Source organism: Bos mutus, chromosome 14, assembly GCF_027580195.1.
Source record: "Bos mutus isolate GX-2022 chromosome 14, NWIPB_WYAK_1.1, whole genome shotgun sequence".
NCBI classification, from domain to species: domain Eukaryota; kingdom Metazoa; phylum Chordata; class Mammalia; order Artiodactyla; family Bovidae; genus Bos; species Bos mutus.
The window spans coordinates 11,083,394-11,102,859 of NC_091630.1; positions in this window are offsets into that span (position 1 = coordinate 11,083,394).

A 19,466-nucleotide genomic window follows, 5' to 3' on the forward strand; every position below is an offset into this window, starting at 1 on the left:
TGTGGGAGCCCATGGACCAAGAAGGCTTTGCCTGGCCTCCAACCCTGGCATGTCTTGGCCACACAAGGTCCAGTCTGCAGGTCCTGGTTAGAAAACAAGTGTGTCTTCCTTGATGTTTTACAGCATCCATGGCCGTGACCCTGCATACACAGCTCCCCATATCACCAGCAGAATGAATTACACCGTGGCTAGCAGGGCCAAATTCATACTATGAACGCTCTTTTTGTTTCAGCAAAATATCATCGATCACCTAAGTTAATGTTGAGTTAGATTGCTCAGATTTTTTAAGCTTGGTTTATCTTTCATTGGAGAATTCAGTTTGATTTTATAGCTTTATTAGGGCCTAAGTACAAAAAATATAAAACTACAAATACTTTTTTGTATTCATGTAATATGATATTAAAAAATAATTTAAGTCAACAATGAGGGTTCTTGTGAACTTTTTTCCTTTAAATGAAAGTTTCAGAAATATTTGATTTTGCTAATTCCTCCTTTTCCCAGTAGTAACCCTCCACATCACTTACAAAGTTTTTTTTTTAATGGAAAAATAATTATGCTAAACTAGTCATAAGTATAATTATGTTAAACTAGTCGTAAAGAAAGCTGAGCGTCAAAGAACTGATGCTTTTGAACTGTGGTGTTGGAGAAGACTCTTGAGAGTCCCTTGACTGCAAGGAGATCCAACCAGTCCATCCTAAAGGAAACCAGTCCTGAATATTCATTGGAAGGACTGATGCTGAAGCTGAAACTCCAATACTTTGGCCACCTGATGGGAAGAACCGACTCATTAGAAAAGACCCTGATGCTGAGAAAGATTGAAGGTGGGAGGAGAAAGGGACAACAGCAGATAAGATGGTTGGATGGGCATGAGTTTGAGCAAGCTCTGGGAGTTGGTGATGGACAGGGAGGCCTGGCGTACTGCAGTCCATGGGGTCGCAAAGAGTAGGACACAACTGAGTGACTGAACTGAACTGAACTGAGTCATAAGATTCTTTCACTGGTTCCCATCTCATGAAAGTCCTCAGTATATTCAGCTCTCAAGGTTTGCTGATTTAACACCAAAAACCTTGAGCCCATGTTCTTCCTTGTCTGCTGCCTTGATGCTTTGTGGGTTGTTGATCAGCTCTTCAGTACAGTGCAGTTCACTGGGCTGAGCACTGCGCCAGGCACTGGGAACACCGCAGGACCCCAGTCCCTTCCCTGGAGGGCAGCACAGTCTGGCAGGGGAGAGAGACCCAGGAACAAAGACACAGCCCAGCAGTGAAAGTGAAAGTGTTAGTCGTTCGGTCGTGTCTGACCCTTTACAACCCCATGGACTATAACCTGCCAGGCTCCTCTGTCCATAGGATTATCCAGGTGGGAATACTGGAGTGGGTTGCTGTTTCCTTCTCCAGGGGGTCTTCCTGACCCAGGGACTGAACCCACATCTTCTGAGTTTCCTGCATTGCAAGCAGATTCTTTACCTCCTGAGTCATCAGGAAAGCCCCGCAGCCCAGCAAGGGTACTGTAAAAGGAAAGAAGACATTACTCTGTAGAGGAGAAAGAGTGTGCACTTCTGGACACCAATGAGGATATCACAGAGGAAGTGGTTGCCGAGTTGCTGCTGCTGCTGCTGCTGAGTTGCTTCAGTCGTGTCTGACTCTGTGCGACCCCATGGACTGTAGCCTACCAGGCTCCTCCATCCATGGGATTTCCCAGGTAACAGTACTGGAGTGGGGTGCCATTGCCTTCTCCAGGTTGCCGAGTTACATCCTGGCTATTCACCACGTGATATTCACCCAAAACAGAACACCCAACATTTGCACAAGTCCTTTTTTCTTATACAGTATTTTCAAATAAAATATAGTAAATAGCATTGAGGCCATTTTCTTTCATTTCATTTTTATTTTTCATTTCCCTGAAGATTTCAATCAGATGAGCTTTGATCTGAATCTTTCAGTTACTAGCCCTACAGTCTTGGATAAATGGCCCCTACTTTTCCGAGCCTCAGTGTCCTCATCTGTATAATGGGTGTGATACGATGCCCACTTCACCTGTTTGTCTTCCTCTAATCAGATAATGTAAATAACATGCTAAGAATAAGGCAGTACACATATCAGAGTACCATGGGCGATAACTGCTGATACGTTTTAGCAGTAGAACTCTGCAGATGCAAGGCTGGGAGACAAATCACATGCCTCACTATATCCTGATCACACTAAGATCTTGCGGGAAAAAATCTATTCGCCAGGTTCTGGATACTCAGGAAGGAGCCTGTTTCATTTCTAATACAGTTGCCAAGAGATTCAGCTGATTTCAAAATCTGCCTTCTAGAGCCTAAACAGAATGTGCCCTTGTGATACACCAGCTATACCTTTATATTCAGCTACATTAACCAGCAAGTCATAATAAATTTAGGTCATAATAGAATACCAGAAAAGAATCACCCAGAGGAATAGTCTATGACCGCTAAACTGTTATAACACTTAAGTAACTGAGAGAAAAGTTAAAAAACAGTAAACAAAATTTTTAAGTCCCCCACTACATCCATAGTGTTATTCTGGGGCCAAGCTTGACATAATAGGTTTTTAGCATTTAGTAAAAATAAGTAAATAAACAATATGGAGAAAGTTCAAAAAGAGAAAGAGAATATCATTCATTTCATGTTTCCAAGGGATGTTGGGCCTGCGTGTTTTTGTAAAGAAACATCTGTCAGGGTTTGTGAACCCACCAGAGTGCCAGAATTCACTTGTTTAATGTAGGGATAGATTGTAGAGCCAAAAGCCCCAGGCAGATTGAGCAGGCTGGTTGCCCCTGGGAAGGCAGGAATTTAGCTGGATGCCTGATGCCATTTTGGTGCCAACTAACAGAACTTCTTGATACTAATGAGGCTTCACCATTTCAGAGCAGTTACATTAATTGACATTAATCAAAACATCTATTGGAAAGCTCACCCTTTCTTTCAGAATATCCGTCAGAGGCCACTGTGTTTGGGAGCCCCTCTGTCAAATAGCAAAGGCCTTGCTTTCACAGTCCTAAGCCCTAGAGGAGGCTTAGTAATTTCTGCTCACCTCTGAGCATCTGTCACCTGGCTCACCTTTCAGTGGTGCCAGTATGGGAGAATGGAATCCAAAACACTGTTTTTAATGCTATGATTGCTTTGGAAATTTTCATGGTGGAAATGTCTAGATGTTGACAGCTCTTTCAACCAAGCTTCCTGATCCATTCAGGCAAAAGGGAACAGTCCTTAACCACAGTCAAAGCCTCTCACTGCTGGCTGCCCTGCCAGTCTCACACTGGTTTCAATGGTGATTGTGAACCAAATTGCACAATGGGATAATTTCACAGTTCATTATCTAAGAACTAGTGGAACCTCAAGAATTTCTTTGAGGGCAAGTATACAAAGGTTTTATATATATATACCTAAATTTGATGAATTTATTGACATTGAGAGTTGTTGAGCTTTGGTCAGAATTACCTAGAAGGAAGTAAGAACTTTTGCTATATAACATTATTTGTGGTAGTAATTGAAATAGCTTTACTGTTTGTTTAGGAATTTTGTGAGGCCTGTTTGAAGGCAGGAAAATGGACTTGCAGGAGTCCCTGCCAGCTCCATGAGTTTATGAGTCCACAACTGGGCCGAAAATATACACAAATAGTCTCCCTAGAAGATTTTGGATCATACCAATTTGACCAGAACAACATAAAGACTGACTTTATCTTTTCATTTTCTTCACACAGCCTGGACTAAAGCAAACACAGGCCATGACATCTGTGCAAATGAAAGCTGACGGCAGGCTCAGAAGTCACCGTGTTCCAGCTGCACCTCAAAGAGAGGTGCTGTTCGTGCAAGTTCTGGGATGTGTGAGGGTTCTAATTTCACTAGAGCTTGGCTTGCTCACATTCGTCCATGACCAGGGACAGGAGAGGCTTCAGCCAAGTCTGAATCCTGCTTAGCCCCTGTGGGATTTGAGTTTAGTTCTTTTAAAACAACATTTTGATGAGTTGTGTGTAAATGAATCAGAAACATATGGATTCAATTTCCCTTGAAGTGTACGTGGGTTTAAAAATTAAGGGGGAAATGTGTGTGCTTGGGTATGTATCAAAGGCAAAATGTTTAAAAAATAATGCAAGATGCTTTGCAGAACAGAAAACAAGCCTTCCTTCTTGAAGCCAGAGCAATCACAGCAGATGAGGAGGCCAGTCCCGTGACTCTGAAGTTACAATATGCATGGCGCCTGGCCTTCCAAGATCTTGCTCTTCTGCAGCCCCCGCAATGCCCTAGGACCTGTGAACAACACCCAGAAAATGAAAAGCAGACGCAATCCAACAAGGAGGACCAATCATATCTGGGCTGAAAATTAAATCACTAGGTAAGTCAGAAAGATTTTCAAACAAGGTACTTGCACTCTCTTCTCCAGTTAATTTAATTCTAAATGGAAGACAGTCTGCAGACTGAGATATAAACTGAAGCTGAGAGATATAAACCGTGAATTCCGTCTTCTGAACCCTGACGATCCATAGGGCCCAAGGCCATGAATATCAGTGAAACAGACTGTTTTAGAACTGAAACCTGGCCAGAGAAGAGCCCAGCTACTAAATCCCTTCTGGTTTCTGCTGCTGCTGCTGCTAAGTCCCTTCAGTTGTGTCTGACTCTGTGTGATCCCATAGATGGCAGCCCACCAGGCTCCCCCGTCCCTGGGATTCTCCAGGCAAGAACACTGGAGTGGGTTGCTATTTCCTTCTCCAATGCATGAAAGTGAAAAGTCAAAGTGAAGTCGCTCAGTCGTGTCTAACTCTTAGCGACCCCATGGACTGCAGCCTACCAGGCTCCTCCATCCATGGGATTTTCCAGGCAAGAGGACTGGAATGGGGTGCCATTGCCTTCTCCGCTTCTGGCTTCTAGGGTGTGCTTATTATTTTGTCACATCCTCCCTTCTATAGAATCAGTTCCATTATAAATGGTGAGTCCAGACTTATGGCCAGAGATCAGCCAGGTTCTGAAACCGTTTAGAGACAGATGATAAAAGTGATTGTTGCTACATGAGGCCATTAAAAACAACCTGCAATCTATTATATTAATTGTGTGAAGGGTAGGACAATTCAACACCAAAATATATGTGTAGGTAAAAATAAAAACCAAAAGGAAATCTTTCTTAACTAAGGTAGTTAATCAGTACATGCTGATTTTTTTTTAAATGAGCTATCTTAATAATAATTTCCAATGCAGTTAAGCAAATCTTCATATTTTATCTTAAGATTTCAATTACTTTTCACTGTTGATTGGAGACGGCCAGTTTGTTCTGACAAGTAATGGAAGAAAATCAGATTACAAAGAGACAGTAGGTCATCACTGTTTCATCAGCTGGGGAACTTGAGAGAACTGAGACATAGCAGCACTGCGGTGCTCTTGGCCTTGCACGCTCCTCTGTCTTCTGGGTAAAGTCTATGGAAGAGAAGAGGGAGACCAGATGTCCAGCCTTGGAGCGGGCCAATAGCAAGGCTGCAGACTGGTCCAGCATGACTCTTTCCACCCATGGCTCTGCAGGTCTTAATGTCCCTGTAGTTCAAGCAGCATGGGGACTCCAGAGCAAGACTTAGCCTTGTGAAAGCTTTATCAATCACAGGCCCTGTCTTGCCAATTCCACTGGGTTCAGTCCCGTGCGACAAGATTAGATTTATCTCGTTGCTCTCCCACCAAATGCTCATCTACTCTGGGTCTCCTACCTCCACTGATATGGACTTCCTCTCCTTTCAAACAAGTTTGAGTTATCCACAATCACACTGAGCATTTTCCTTGTTTTTAAATTGAAAAAGAATATCTGTTTATTTAAACTATGGTTCCCTGAAAAGCAGATTGTGGTTAATAAGATAATTGTGATTTACGTGATAGTTCTCTGAATTGATTCCCCAGGTCATTTCATTCTTTGCTTTCTACTGCTCAGAGTTTCCAAGTGGAAAAGAGATATAAGCCACTAGTTCTTGTCTCACTACCTCAAATTACTCCCTCCCTTCCTCAGCAAATTGCTGCATAAAGCAGATACCTCCCCTACCCTTCTACAGGCAGTTATTAGACTGATAAAATTTCATTTTAGTTCTTTGCGCTCAAATTCAGGAAATTTCCCATACCAGCACAAGCTATGTAATGGTTTTCAAAAGCCATTTATTCATCAAACATTTACTGAGTATACCAGGCACTGTCATCAGAACCAGAAATATAAAAGCATGAGAAATTATTGCTACCATCAGCTTTTAGTTTCTAATAGAAGGACGCAGATGTAGAAGTAAATTATTGCAAATGAGAGGTCTGGTCACCAAGATAAATATATGCACTAAGTGTGATGAAGGAAAGGGGATGGTCAGCTCTACCTTGAGAGAGGAGTATGGCTTATGAGGAAACACAATTGCTTTAATCACCTTCTATTCACTCTGCTGATGACAGAGAAGGAGGAGAAGGGGACGACAGAGGATGAAATGGCTGGATGGCATCACCAACTCGATGGCCGTGAGTTTGGGTGAACTCTGGTAGTTGATAATGGACAGGGAGGCCTGGCGTGCTGCAGTTCATGGGGTCACAAAGAGTGGGACACGACTGAGCAACTGAACTGAACTGAACTAATGACAGAGAGATTCCACCCCAGGCTTATGGAAATGGCCAAACATATAACACTGAACACTAGACAGGAGAGATTGACAGCAGTTTATTAGTCACAAGTCCTCATATCCTGGGAGAGGGAAAGGATATCATAGGCTGTACAGGGTCACACTATGCTTGGAATCTGGAGTGAAGTGAACCACCAGGGACTGTGAGAAGCAAGCTTTCTAGTCCCGAGAGGGTGAGACCAGGGAACCCCTGGTTCCCACAAGAGGCTGCAATTGGCTTGTTTCAGTAGCTCTGTGACTGGTGAGGGATTGAAACCCACTACTCAGAGTTAAGCAAACACTACATTGTCCACTTGATAAGGAAGGTTATTTGGGGGAGTTTATCTATAGCAGCAGAATATGGAGGGCGTCTTGGAGGAGACCATTGGAGGCCTTCCCAGTTTCACCAGACACCCAGGTTCACCAGAACCAAAGCAGTTCACAATGTTGAACTTTAATGTTAGGCTTTATGTCACAGTGATACCAGAGACAGGTCTTGAAAAATACATGGTCAGCCACCCGGTGGCTGGACAAGTGTAGACTGACATTCCCAAGGGAGAGCAAAGGCCCAAAGGCATAAAGTAATGCTTCATGGAAAATATGCTGAATATTTTTAAAAACATGAAGGGTTTCTACAGTTGTAGAAAAGAAACCATGATCTATCTTTAAAGTTGAAAATATTTAAACATTAGAGGTAGTGAAAGATGAGAAGACTTGTTAATACAGAGCAACATGATCCAACAGAAATATAACATGAGACAGAAATGTGAGCCACCCGTGTAATTTTAAGTTTTCTAATAGCCACATTTTTAAAAAGTAAAAAGAAATAGATGAAATTAATTTTAATGATATAATTTAACTCAATATATTAAAAATATCATTTCAATATGTAGCAATATAAAAATAGTAGTAAGATATTTACCTTTTTCATACTAAGTCCTTGAAACTCAACATGTATTTTTATAGTTACATTATACCTGCACTTGTACTAGCTACACCTTTCAAGTGCTCGATACTACCCTTAGCTGATGGCTGCCCTATTGGACAGAACAGATTTAGAACATCTTGAATTAGCTTAAGTTTGGGACAAAATGCTATGTAGCTCTCTCATCTGTAAATCAGCTGTTAAAATACCAAGCTTGCACAACTGAATGTAAGTTTTTAGAGGAGGGATGGCAATGCTTGGCATGTGTATTGTTGCTGCCACAAACTCCCTACTGTAACAATTACAGATACTGCTTCTAGACCCCAGCACACCTTCCTGCTAAGTCTGCAGACTGCCACTCTCAAAGATTGGAACTGGCATGTAAGGTGAATCCATATGCTGTGCGTTTCCCAGATACGCAAACCTTGTCTCCTTTCCTAACTAAGCTTTAGACAGTAGATTTTAGGACACCTGAAATATAATGCAAAAGAAATTAGGGCAGTAAGTTTTAAAAAACTCTTCAATTAATATCATTTGTTAGAACCTCTAGGTGACATTTTTAACTTGGCTACTTGACTGCATGACTATACATTTTATATCTGAAGTTAAGCACCATCTAAAAGACTTTTTAAACTTCTGCAGAGAACACTGATGGTCTTCAACATAGTTACACTGAGTTCTTCAGAAAGTAAAAGCCACTGAAAATAAGCTGTGTAGCAGGTTCCTATAAAGACACACTCCAACAATTCACACTCACGGACTGTCGCTCTACTAACAAAATATATTTTTAGTATACCTATATGACTCAAAAAATAATATATACCTGATTCGATATAGTTTCGCTGAGTCTGAATTTTTTGGTTAAGAGATCTGTTTTATTTTGATCATTCATTTTTAAATACCTCCATGGAATTCTTGGGCTTCCCAGGTGGCTCAGCGGTAAAGAATCTGCTTGCAATGCAGGAGCCGCAGAAGACTCAGGTTCTACCCCTGGGTCAGGAAGATCCCCTGGCAGAGGACAGGGAAACCCACTCCAGTATTCTTGCCTGGAGAATCCCATGGACAGAGGAGCCTGGTGGGCTACAGTCCATAGGATTGCCAAGAGTCAGACATGACTGAAGCAATTTATCCCGCACACTAGGGTTTCTTTGGCAACCCACTCCAGTACTCTTGCCTGGAAAATCCCATGGACGGAGGAGCCTGGTAGGCTGTAGTCCATGGGATCTCGAAGAGTGGGACACAACTGAGTGACTTGACTTTCACTTTTCACTTTCCTGCTTTGGAGAAGGAAATGGCAACCCGCTCCAGTGTTCTTGCCTGGAGAATCCCAGGGATGGGGGAGCCTGGTGGGCTGCCATCTATGGGGTCGCACAGAGTCGGACATGACTGAAGCGACTGAGCAGCAGCAGCAGCAGCAGCAGGGTTTCTTTCTCTTAGTGTTTTTTTCTGACTGCACCCAGATTGTTTTGATATCTTAAAGATGCCATTGCCTATGAATTCATATTTTGTGCTAGGTATTTACTATATGATATGGGAAATAATTTATATTTTGATATAGAATGATAGGAAGAAACCTAGGAAAGGAGATGCAAAGATTCAGAGGCCTTAATTGCTCTTAGAGTTTCAAACTGAGAAAAATTAGTTATAACATACATGGATTGTGATCTAACTGGGAAAATATTGTGCTCACAGTGTACAGGATTCAAAGCATGAAAAAGTTAATGAAGGAGGCCCTGATGTCATCTAACACAGTCTGGATGTGCACTGATAAATAAAGGCACGGTTTACAGGATTATTAAAATAGTTATGAGGCAATATTAGAAACCTCTCCTAAAGGTTAACTAATAAAATACTCTATAGAACACCTATGGACCAAACCAATACCATTCTCCTTTAGTATGAAGCTGTACTGCTTTTATGGGGGGATCATATAAAAAAACGCTTGCTTGACTAATTTTTCTCTATGAAATGTATGTATTTCAGTCTGAAAATTCCTCCAACCCATCATTCTAAATTTCATCTTTGACAGACTTTAAGCAAAAATAGAAAAAAAAAAAACATTAAAAAGTAATGATGAAGGGGCCAAACAGCTTTGAGAAGTTCCCACATATGTGCTAATTAGTGATTCCATCTGAAAATATTCCCAGAAAGCTGAATGAGTAAAGCAGACTGGGATAAATAATGCAAAAACCCTGTAGCATTGTCACAAACACCGTAATCAGGGCTGTTCATGAGTTCAGAGAGTCTCCAAGTGCTATGCCTGAGAATAAAACAGCAATGAAGTAAAACCATGCTAACGACCTTGGGTTATCACATATGTGCTCAAGAGTGTGTGTACACACACCACTTTGTTCTTTCAACCTTTCGGTTCAGCCTAAGCAACACTTTCAGGGTTTATATCTCACTCACCCTCCACGTTGAGGTCTGTTTTTACATGAATTGAAACAGAATTTCTTACATCTAGTTTGTGGTGCCGTTGAAATGTGCAGTCTTCTTTCAAACACTGGTCCAGTTACATAAGCACACGGAGATGATTAGCTGCGAAATAAGGCATTAGTCTGCAGCCGCAAACACCAGATGAAATACTCTCCCATTACAGGCACCGCAACCTCTGGAGTCCCTTTTGTGAAATGACAAGCCTGCTGGCTTAGTCTTCGGATACAACGCCCAACTGCGTTTTTTAAGTACAATTGAGTTTCATCAACCAGACCAAAAATACTGCGGGTTGAAATGCATTCTGTAAAGTCAGTGGAAAAATAACACGAGTAGTTCCATAAATGAGGGGTAAATAGCACCATTATGGTAATTTCTGGTTTTAATGCTTTCAGCTAACACAGGAAGACTATGATTTGAAAGTTGCAGAGGAGATATTAGAAGAAACACCTAGATCCTTCACCAGAAGAGCTGCAGAAATGACAGCATAAACTGTGCCATTTCACTCTGGGCTCCCCCCACCAAGAAAAGGAAAAGAAAAGAAGCCTTTAATGGCTTTAGGAGTGTGTGATGTGTGCATGTGCGTTTTATCAGCAGCATTTCTAAGGCTCCCTCCTTCTAGACCTTAAGATTGCACAAGAAGAAGTCGCAGCCCCTCCTCCTCCTGCCAGCCCCCACCTGCTGAGGGGCACCCTGCAGCCTGATTGTTTGGGCCCCAGAAGAAGCTGTGTGCTCCCAGCCAGATTCTGGGCACAGCAGCAGCCTGGTACTTTGCAAGGCCAGAGTGCGCTCCCACTCTGCGTCAGTGACCCATTTACCGGACCGATTTTACTGCTTCCTCAAACTTATTGGGCATGAAAACAAAGTCTGCTCTATAGGAGTAAACACAGGGTCTGGAAACAGTTTGAAGCCTGCCTGCTAATGAAGGCCTTTGGTCTCTTCCTTCTGTAAAATCAAGGCTTCCTACAAAAAGAATAAACTGCCCTCCATGACAGGGAGTCAGGTAACCAGGTATTTACATTTAGACAAGATAGAGTCTCATCTGGCAGCCCAGAAGAATGCACAGCTGTCAGGAATCAAATGAAGGCTTTCAGAAATCTTTCTCAAGAGCCAAGGATGCCATTTGAAGAACAAAGTAGTGAGCAATTTCCCACTAACATCACAGGAATTTTAAAAACTAATTCTGTTTGAAAGATACAACCTGCCCGTATCCATGGAAAAGTCTATGGCTCAGGCCTTTAAAAAATATTTTTATAAATTTTAATATATCTCCTGTATAGTAATTTTTTTCTTTTTAAAGTAAAGTCCTGGTGTATTGATTTTTCACTATACAAAAATATTTTAACATTTGAGGTAAAAAAAGACCTCCCCTTCATACATATATCGCAATATGTACTCTTTTTATGAGTTTGATGAGAATGTAAGAGTCAATTACTATCCTTTGTCTAAATCTTGTTACAATAGAAACAGAAGTCTATTCATACCATACATAAGGGTCTTTTCATTTCTATGCATTTTAATGCACCAGGGTCCTCAGTAGCTTTACGCCCCAGAATTTGGCTTATGGATGTTCCTGAAAATGTCTGGAGAATTACAGAGACAAGGTGACAGAATCCAGAGCTTCCTTTAATGACATTGGGAGATGGAAAGTGGAAGAGAGCAATTCTGAGTTCAATAAGACAACCCTAATTCAGATTACCTTCTGCCTCAGGCTTTTTGGGCTCCTGCATGCGTCCTGAGAAAGGGAAACTGCAATAAAACAAAGTAAAATTAACAAATAAGTGGATTATAAATGCATACACAAATGCATACCTAGATGCAATGTTGTATCATTCAGGATTCACTGAGTTCTTGGCACTGAGAATACTGTAATTACATTGATGTAGGACACAGACATCCCTGCTCACCTGTATTTTTTAACCTGGTGGGCATGGGGAGTTGTGAGGAGAGAAGGCATCTAAATAAAATAGGCAATATATTTATAAGGCGCTGTGCTGTGTGTTAAGTTGCTTTGGTCGTGTCCGACTCTTTGCAACCCTATGGGCTGTAGCCCGCCAGGATTCTCTGGCCATGGGATTCTTCAGGCAAGAATACTGGAGTGGGTTGCCATGCCCTCATCCAGGGGATATTCCTGACCCAGGGATCAAACCTGCATTTCTTATGTCTCCTGCATTGGCAGGTGGGTTCTTTACTGCTAGTGCCACCTGAGAAGCCCATATTTATAAGATGCTGCTGCTGCTGCTGCTAAGTCACTTCAGTGGTGTCCGACTCTGTGCGACCCCATAGATGGCAGCACACCAGGCTCCCCGTCCCTGGGATTCTGAAGGCAAGAACACTGGAGTGGGTTGCCATTTCCTTCTCCAACGCATGAAAGTGAAAAGTGAAAGTGAAGTCGTTCAGTCATGTCCGACTCTTAGCGACCCCATGGACTGCAGCCTACCAGGCTCCTCTGTCGGTGGGATTTTCCAGGCAAGAGTACTGGAGTGGGGTGCCATTGCCTTCTCCATATTTATAAGGTATTTAGCTTAAAATAGCTCTAATAGCTCTAAAGGAAACAAATCAGGGAAGGGACTATGAAACTGAGGACGTAGGTTGACATTTTAGGTAAGTTGGCCAGTTCTATCATCTCCGAGGTGACACTTGAGTAAAACACTGAAAGAAATGAGGAATAGAGAGGGGAAAGCTTTGCAGGCAGAAGGGTCAGCAAATGCAAAGGCCTTGAGTGAGGACCATGTGTGGTTTTCTCAAGGAGCAGTAGAGTGAGTAGGTGAAGCAGAGTGGAAAGCAGGTCATAATGAAAGGGCAAGGACAGGGCAAGGCAGGGCAGGAAGGACCCAATCAGCCAACCTGATGAAATCCACTTTCCCTTGAGGGGCAGCTGTTGAAGTGTCTGAGCAGAGATCCGGTCCCATCACTTCAAGGCAAATAGATGGGGAAACAATGGAAACAGTAAGAGACTTTATTTTCTCGGGCTCCAAAATCACTGCCGGTGGTGATTATAGCCATGAAATTAAAAGATGCTTGCTCCTTGGAAGAAAAGTTATGACCAATCTAGACAGCATATTAAAAAGCAGAGATGTTATTTTGCCAACAAAGGTCCATCTAGTCAAAGCTATGTTTTTTCCAGTAGTCATGTATGGATGTGAGAGTTGGACCATAAAGAAAGCCGAGCGCCGAATAATTGATGCTTTTGAACTGTGGTGTTGGAGAAGACTCTTGAGAGTACCTTGGACTGCAAGGAGATCCAACTAGTCCATCCTAAATGAAATCAGTCCTGATTATTCATTGGAAGGACTGATGCTGAAGCTGAAACTACAATACTTAGGCCACCTGATGCGAACAATTGACTCATTGGAAAAGACCCCAATGCTGGGAAAGATTGAAGGTGGGAGGAGAAGGGGACGACAGAGGATGAGATGGTTGGATGGCATCACTGACTCAATGGACATGAGTTTGAGTAAGCTCCGGGAGTTGGTGATGGACAGGGAGGCCTGGCGTGCTGCAGTCCTGGGGTTGCAAAGAGTCGGATACAACTGAGCGACTGAACTGACTCAGCAGAGATGGGACATGATCTCAGGAATGACAGGTCAGAGATAGAACAGAGGCTTGCAATTGGAAGAAGGGGCATTTAAGTTGAGACTTTGAGAAAAAACCAAGAATTCCAAAGGGCTAAATGGGTCTGGGGAGGGGGGATGTGACAGAAAGAATTTTTAGAGCCAAAACATGTGAGATGGCCCAGCAGAATTGGTGCTGTGTTATCTGAGCTATCAGCATGTGATGGCAATGATAGCCACACCTCCTGTATTCTCAAAATCAGACATCAAATTCCTTCCAAGGAAGAGTATCATGACCGCAGTTCCTGGGCATTGGTGAGGACAACACTTCCGTTATCCTCTGGTATGTGTCCCTGTCACACCGGTGACCTGGGTATCAGCAGTGATGACTGACATGGCTACAATGGGCCAAAGCAGAGGAGACAAAGAATGGTAGATGCCATGTAGGAGACAGCAGAGACCCACCTGAGCAATTTACAGTTACTGGTTGTGACTCAGGGCTTTTCCATCCACTGTTTCTTCTGCCTGTAAAGCTTGTCACTCAGACATCCCTCATTTCCTTCAGTATTTTACTCATGTGTCATCTTCTAAGGCAGAACAACTGGTATTTAAAGATCTGAAGCTGAAGTCTTTTAAAAGTTAAAGCAAAGCCAGAAAAACAGAAAAAAGAACTATAGAAATGAGGGCTAAAAAGGAAACCAAAATGGATAGAAGTTATGTGTATTTCTTTCAGATAACTTTTGAATCTGCTTATTCCTGTTGTCCACATAAGTATGCAGTAAGTTAGAGAGGGCTAGGGAAGAAAGTGAGTGTCAGAGAGAGTTAATGGATTACATAACATCCCAGAGAGAATGAATGGCAGATGGGAGAATGTGAATACAGGATCCTTGGTAACCAGCTCTGGTTCTTTTAGCTCAATCCCTTCATGCAAATAGAGACAGGCAAGAGGAAGAGGAACAGCCATGAACAGCACTTGTTTAGAAAAAAAAGATAACTTGCATCTCCCAGAACAGTAACAGAAAAGAGCCATAGGCTGCCATATACTTCAGTGACAAGCTTATTTTCACGCAGCACAAAATAAACTTCAGCATATTTGTCAAGTGCTGCACCCTTTGCTTGTAGGAGAAAGAATTCTAGAACTGGGAGGAGGGGGGTCTGAATTTATACTTTTAACATTCTTTAAATCAGAATTTTAAGCTTTGTAGTAAGCTTAATTCTGACTAACATATAGCTGATGCTCATTGGGCTACATAAGTGTACATACCCCCAATCAGCCTGCTTTAGAAATGAGGAACTATATGGACTCATAGAACTAGATATGCAGTGATTGAGCAGGTTGCTGTCTTGACTTAGTTCAGTTGGTATACTTCTATTCCCTGTGACTTTTCAATTTGGGGCTCATCTATCAGAAGAAGAACAATGAGGAGTTCTGGGGACCACATAAATACACAAAATAGAAAATTGATTAACGTGTGCTGGGCTGTTATATAGCGATAAGAACATGCTGGAGTACTTCAAAGACTTGAAAATATAATAATAATAAGCCACTAAATCAAAAAAAAACAGGCTTCACTATGTTCAACATGATTCCATTTTTGTCAGAAAAAATAATGGTACACGTTCAGAAAAAGAACTAGGCAGATATATATTGAGATATTAACCATTGTAAAGTATATCTGAGCAACAGAAACAAGGGACCTTTCTTATTTTGATGTTGGTATTTTCAAAATTTTCTACACTGAGCACATATTGTGAGAAAAGATAGAAATTATTTTAAAATCATGTAATGATGTTTTGAGTTTCGTATTAAATTTTTAAGTGAATTTTCTTCTCTCTCTTTTGGTCTGGTATATCTTAATCATTGATGCTCAGGTTGTTAAAGGTCAATGTGATATGGCTCAAGTCAACTTACCACGTGGAAAACTGTCCTGCTGGGCTGCTGGGTGAACGACCACAGCTATCTAAGCAGGTAATGTGAAAATAAGGCCTGTAGAAACCCTCACATTAAGACTGGGGGGAAGGGATAGTTAGGCAATTTGGGATGGGCATGTGCACATTGCTATATTTTAAATGGATAACAGGGACCTGTTGTATAGCACATGGAACTCTGCTCAGCGTTATGTGGCAGCCTGGAAGGGAGGGAAGTTTGGGAGAGAATGGATGTATGTACATGTATGGCTGAGTCCCTTCGCTGTTTACCTGAATCTATCACAACAATGTTAATTGGCTCTACCTAATGAAAAATAAAAAGTTCAAAAGATTAAAAAAAAAAAAAAAAGCTTATCCTGAACATAAATTTTGTTGCTGTTTAGTCTCAAAGTCATGTCTGACTCTTTTGCGACCCCATGGACTACAGTCTGCCTGGCTCCTCAGTCCATGGAATTCCCCAGGCAAGAATACTGGAGTGGGTTGCCATTTCCTTCTCCAGGAGACCTTCCCAACCCAGGAATCAGACCCACGTCTCTAGTCTCTTGCACTGCAGGCAGATTCTTTACCACTGATCCATCAAATAAATTAGGTTGTTAACAAATAATCTAGGCAGTTCACTTCCATGGAAGAGATGAGACTCTTTCAAAGCTTCTCATGAATTAACACTTATTGATAATAACCATTGTTTATTAAAACTCACAATGTGACTGGCAATGGGTAGGGACCTTTATAAATATCCTTTGATTAGATATTAATAATTCCATTTCACTGATGAAGATGAAAGAGCTAACAAGGTTATATAACACGTCACACAGATGCTGGCACCAAGATTTGAGCTCAGGCCTACGTACTGCAAAGTCTCTGGGCCTTTCAAAAGGCCCACACTGCTCCCAGTCAAGTTATTTGAGTGCCTCCATTTTATAATCCTCACTCATCTTAGGAAGCTTTGTATTTCACTACTCAAAAGTTGCCAACAGTTCATGGATATGTTTTGAGGAAAAAAAGAAGATATAGATAATTTTATTAATAAAAACCTTGCATGTGCTCAAATTTAAGTTTTGTTCATGAAAATTGTTCTCCAAAACACCTTCATTAGAAAGCTGTCCTCCCAATTGGACTAGTACTCAGGAACACATTTGGAATAGAAGATATGTCTTTCAATCGTGCGTACTATGTCCACTTTGGCAAAACATGAAACATCCCACTGCAGAAAAATAGTTTCCTGGACTGAGTCACAGCCATAGGAGTAGGCATTCCAGTCAATCCTACCCCACAATATGAACAATTAGGAAAGAGGCCACAGATACGCTGGAAGTGGAGCCCTAAGCCCAGGAGTGAGCAGAGGAACAATAAAAATCAGAAAGAGACATTAAATTGGTCTTTGATATCCCTCTTCTTTTCTCTGTGACATCAAGAAATTTCCAGCAGCTTCCTGTTCCAAAATAGGTTATCCTGTGGTAGTGTTATACTTGATAACATTTACAAGAGAGAAGAAGAGAAAAACAGGTCAAACACCCAAACATACCATTCATTGTTTATAACAATACTCTCCTTTCCCTGGTGGTTCAGATGGTAAAGCGATGCAGGAGACCGGGGTTTGATCCCTGGGTCGGGAAGATTCCCTGGAGGAAATGGCAACCCACTCCAGTATTCTTGCCTGGAAAATCGCATGGATGGAGGAGGCTGGTGGGCTATAGTCACAAAGAGTCGGACGCAATTGAGCAACTTCACTTCACTCCTATAGATTGCTTCTGACAATCTATAGGGAATATATTATTTTTTTCTCTGCAATAAAGCCAATTTACACAAATATATAAAAATCCATATAACAAAACATACATTCTAGTTATTGAGTACTTCCCCACATAGAAATACAATCTCCCAAATACTCCTCTGAGATATAATACCATACCACTGGAATATAATTGCAATGTAGTGATTACAACACTTAGCAGACTATTTTCCTGAGTGCTATTCCATCCATTTTTCTTCTCTGTACAAAAATGATTAGTTCATTTCATGGTGAAATCGATATATATTTTTAGCCCCTCACTTCCATAATTTTACTCTTGTATCCAACCTTTTAAAAATGTATTTCCAAGTAGGAAATAAAACAAGGGATTTCCTCTCCTCTTCTAAGGCTCACACATGCTGTGGTGATGCTTTCATCTACTGTAAATCAAGTGAAACCTGTATGCTATTTGGCAAACAATTCACATATCACAGTGAGATTTTTGGTGGCTGGCTTATCCTGCTATATGATACACAAAACTGTGTTCTTTAATCCACAGAATGAAAGCCAGCAGAATCACACCAGCATGCAGATCAAACTTCCTGTTTATATGAATGAGGATTCTGTATCTCCTACAACAGAAATGACTGCAGAAGATCGTCTCTCCTTTGTGTTTTTGGAGGCTGTACGACCTAACAGCTAAGTAAGACCTCCTAGCAGAAGAGACCCAGATGTTATTTAACCACTACAGAACAACATTCAATCGGGATCCCCACAAGGAGGAAAAAACCTGGTGCCAAGATCAATAAAATGGGCAAAGCAATGTCAAAAATAAGACCACACTTTATTCTTCGCAATAGAATTCAGAATCTTACAAGGAATCTCAGCAACAAGTTCACATGACCATTCTCACAAGGAAAACCTGCTTTGCAGGTACCTGCTCTCTTGCCCACTTCCCCCACCTAGACTGTTTATGAACACCCCCTCAGCTCCCCACAAAGACACCCCTGATGAGGAGTTTCCTCTCGATGATTCCAGCCCCTCCAGGACTTGATATCTGCCCCCTCTACTACCACACTCCCTGTGATCATCTTTTAGGACTCAGTTAAGCTCTACTTCCTCTCTGAATTTTTTCCAGCTCCATTCCCTGTTTGGAAAGTTCAGTCACTCTTTTTTATGCCCTCACTCTGTCCAGTGCATAATCTACCCAGGATATGGAAGCATCTAGGATAATATTGCATGTATGTATTTACTTACATGACGGTCCATATCTAACTAAAATCTCTTTGAGAACAATAATCACATTTAAATTATCATTTATCTCTGTTACAAGGACTTAGCATATAGTATTTGCTCAATAGAACTTTGATAAATAAATGAATGATAAATGAGAGAAAAGTGAGGCTAAAGAAATTAGGAAGATCTTCCAGACAGGACACAAAGCCAGAATTGGAAACCAGACCCCATCTGTTTGACTCCAAAAATGCACACCCTTTCTACTATATCCAACATATAAGATAAAACTTATTCTTACCCATACTTCAAAAAGATGGCTCCGTTCAGCATTTCAACATTAAAGGGACTTCGGGCATCACCCAAGTTCAATAGCCCGAGAGTTTCCAGGGAACATAATCGTCTCCTTCGACTCCCTCTCCACCTTCCCCTCCTCTCCCCCTTGACCCTGAGGATGGCCTTGTTCAGTCACAGTTGGTGACATCATCTGAAAGAGGAAGACGGCCAAAGGAGAAGGGCCTGAGAACCCTGCTCCACCGTCTCTGGGGCAGCCCTCTCCAGTGCACAGGATGCTGAGCACTCAGGGCTGCACCCTGTCTATTCCCTCATGACTGCTGAGAGTGCTCCACCGTGACCCCCCTGCCCTCCGACCCACTGTGCAACCTTGCAGATCTCTTTACTGATACCCACTCAGGACTCCCTTCCCGGCCCACCGCCCCAGTAGTCTCCTCTGGTACCATCCCAAGCTCACCCTGGCCCTTGGGGAGCCCCAGGCTTCAGAGAGCCTCATGCCCAGGAGGTCACAGAACCACGAGCACTAAAGGCATTTACGAAATTCTTTCCCTGTTGTTTTCCAGTAACATTTGAAAGATCATTCTGCTACCCTAGCACCTGTAACAATCTGTTCCTCCTTGTCAACCAGCATTTAAATGAAAAAACCAAAGGTTTATCTCTTTTTCAAATCATCTATGCTCAATACTTCTAACAGAACAAAGCTAATCCATAAATATGCAAAAAGACTACAAGTAGTTGAAATGAG